Raw genomic sequence first — 3,872 nt, forward strand, 5'->3', positions numbered from 1 at the left:
TTATCATCGCATTGTCTCTCTACTACCTCTGTCAAATGAATCACCAAAATTGGCCTTTCATTATTTATAATCTGTACCTGTTTGTTTGGTTACGAAATAAAATACACAAAACGTGTTTCTGAATTACGTGTATTTACTTTATATACATATGAGTTGAAAACTTTCTTCTAGCATTCCACTTAATATCTATGTTCCATGCTGGCATGGATTGGAGAGTTATTAATGTAGAAATATGGTATCGTAGCTACCAACAGTTGAGGGTTGCGTAGTCTAGACTTCGTTTTTAGATTTCATTATTCTCTTTAACCCGGGCAACGCCGGGTATTTCTGCTAGTATCCAATATTTATTAATAATTCAGAAAATCATCTTCAAAGTAATGATAGAATTATTTAAACCTGCATAATCCTCAAAGGCTTCCAAGTCAAAATGGTCTTATTCAGCCCTTCTAATACCAACCCACCTTCCTTGGTTCTTTGATACAAATTTCCTGGTTCAAATGGACTCAAAATAAAATATCCCATCAAAATTTCCTGTTAATTCATGTCCCATATTCTAGCTTAAAAAGTAAACAATTATTTTGATAAATTCTTTATTATTGTCAAAATTAATTAAAACATAGGCAGAATATTTCAACTGAAATATGGTAATAAAATGGTTAAATCAGTGTTGGTGCCTGGAGATTTAAAGATATTTTTCAAAGTTAAGTAAATTAAATATGGAGAAGTTTGAAACATTTAAGATGATATCTTGGTTATGGGAAATATGTTCTAAAGTAAGCATAGCTAGAAGCAGGTGTGGCTACGTGGTTGAGAAGTTTGCTGCAAATACCATAGTATGTGTATGTGTATGTATGTGTGTGTTTGTGTGTGTATATGTTTGTCTGTGTGCATGTATGTATGTGTGTGTGTGCATGCATGCATATGTGTGTGTTTGTGTGCATGAGCATGAGTGCTTATGTGTGCATATGTTTGTCTATGTGCATATGTGTGCATGCATGTGTGTGCATGCAAGTGTGTGTGTTTATCTGTGTATGTGTTTGTCCATGTGTGTATGTATGTTTGTCTGCATATGTATTTGTGTGCATGTGTGTGTGTGTTTGTATTTGTCTATGTATGTGTTTGTTCATATGCATGTGTGTGCGCGCACGCATGTTAGTGTCTACTTGTTTTGACATCACATGATAGTTGTAAACAAGCATTACTGTTATTGAAATACACCTAATAGAAGATGCTTCTTCTCCATTCATTAAAGTGAATGGATCTTTGGCCAAGAGAAATTGGTACCATCAGCAGGTGTCCAGTGTTTATTGGGTGTTTCGACCCTGAACCATAACACTCTCTTGTTATTGGGTCAGCAGAGGTGGCCAAATCACTACTTGAAAGAACAATTCTGTAGTTATTGCAAAATAGTTGGTGAAATAGACTTTGTGAATACGCTGTCATGACAGGAGAAAATACTACTTTGGATTCATAACTGCAAAACTGTAACTGCTGTCTGCTTGGCTGAGTAAGGAGTCATTAGAATAACTGTTAAATATAGCAAAGTGAGAATATAGTTTGCTTGGTGGCGACTGTCTACAATCTAAAATTTGGCACCCAAAGCATGCCTGTTCATAAGCCTTATTAAGAGATGTTCTAGTAGATTCTACAAAATTGTATCATGCTGATTGGTCAGTTAATCAGCTGATCACATGAAATGGTTGTTACAAGCTGGGGTTTTTACTTGGCAGTTTGTTTATTGTTTTGAATCTGCTACAAGCCTTTTTTGTTCTAGGGTGTGAGTGAATGTTGCAAGCACCTTGTCACAGTGCCACTTGTATCTCTGTTGAGTATTTAGCACCTTGACAAAATGTGTTCCAGGATGCACCTTCCTCCACAAAGTTTATACAGCTGGTTCCCCTTCAAACCCAAGATGTGCAGGTTTGTTGGCAGTGTGTCATACAGCTGGAAGGAAATACGGAAAAAATCCAGTCCCCACAGATCTGTCCATGTGACCTTCCTCTTGGGAAGGTCACATTTAGTCCAGGCTCCCTGAGATACCAGTTCCACAGCTCTTGATCTTCTGTCTTCCTCCTGGTTCCATACTTCTACCTAGATCATGGCCCTCCTTTCCTTGAAACCTGCCTTCTTCCATTTTTAGAAATGAGAAGAACAGAGACCCTACCATACTATACTTGTAATTCTAAAAATGCCATATAGCTTCAGCATGCTTTCAGCCCATGCAACTGATGCCAGCGACCCACTTTCACCTGGGCAGAAATATTACCTTGTTTGGAAACAGGTGAGGGTCAGCGACAGAAAGGACATTTGGCTGAAGAAAATCTTCCTCATTGAATTCTGTCCAGTCCATATGAGCATGGAAAAGTGGATATCAAAAATATTAGGATGATGATGTTAATGATGATGATAATGATAATAAAGTCGACAATGACAATGACAAAATGATAATGACGATATTTTAAAGTACATTTCAGAGACTTAGAGAAAATGCATACAGACACAGGACTGGCTGTGTGGTAAGTAGCTTGCTTACCAACCACTTGGTTCCAGGTTCAGTCCCGCTGCATGGCACCTTGGGCAAGTGTCTTCTACTATAGCCTTGGGCTGACCAAAGCCTTGTGAGTGGATTTAGTAGATGGAAACTGAAAGAATCCCGTTGTATATATATATATATGTATGTATATGTTTGTGTGTCTGTGTTTGTTCCCCCACCATCGTTTGATAACTGATACTTTGTTTATGTCCCTGTAACTTAGCGGTTCAGCAAAAAGAAACCAATAGAATAAGTACTAGGCTTACAAAGAATAAGTCCTGGGGTCGATTTGTTCGACTAAAGATGGTGCTCTAGCATGGCCGCAGTCAAAATGACTGAAACAGATAAAAAAAATAAAAGAAAAAAGAATACCTGACTGGACTGACATGATGTGATTTCAAAATTGAAAAGGCAGACATTGACTCTTACATAACTCTTCGATATGTGTGTGGATCTTGTTGCTAAATCATTCTTTAAAAGTAAAATAACCAGTGACCATTGTGGTATATAAATGTAAATGATGCTATCAAATAAATTCAAGCTTAGTTCAGTGGTTGAGCCATTTTTGCTTGCATTTCCCAGGTTGTAAAATGTTGAATCTAGTTTCAGCCATACTAATAAAGTTTTAATGAAACAGAGAAATCATTCCTACCACCACCACCACCACCACCACCACCACCACCACCACCACCACCACCACTGCTACTGCTTTTGCTACTTCTACCACTGCTACCACCAGTTCACTGCCATTGCCACCACTGCCACCGCCATTGCCACCACCAGCACCACCATCACCACTGTCACTGCTGCTACCACCTCCAACACTGCCACCACTACCACCACCGCTGTCGCTGACTCACATTTATAGCTCATGTGCAAACATCCACATCTTCAAGACAATACATAACAATACAAAAAAAAAGCACATATTGCCTTGAGTATGTATTGATGTTTTGGTAAGTATGGTGGAAAACAGCAATCCATTGTTTAGAGCCTGTTCAGAACTCTGGGTGAATGGTGTATATTTCTTAATGTCTTTCACACACACACACACTCAAAGAAACCCACACATATGCAAGCATTCATTCTTGCACATTGCACATTGTTGTGTATATGTGTACACATAAACATACATGCACAGATGTGTGTGTGTGTACGTATATAAATATCAGTATATAAATATTTGTATATATGTATATATATAAATATATGTGTGTGTGTGTGTGTGTGTGTGTGTATGTGAGTATATGCATATGTATATATGTATATGTAATATATATATTCATATATATACATATATATGTATTTATGTGCATATGTGTATGAGTGTGTGTGTGTG

This window comes from Octopus bimaculoides, chromosome 7 (assembly GCF_001194135.2).
Source record: "Octopus bimaculoides isolate UCB-OBI-ISO-001 chromosome 7, ASM119413v2, whole genome shotgun sequence".
Lineage (NCBI taxonomy): Eukaryota > Metazoa > Mollusca > Cephalopoda > Octopoda > Octopodidae > Octopus > Octopus bimaculoides.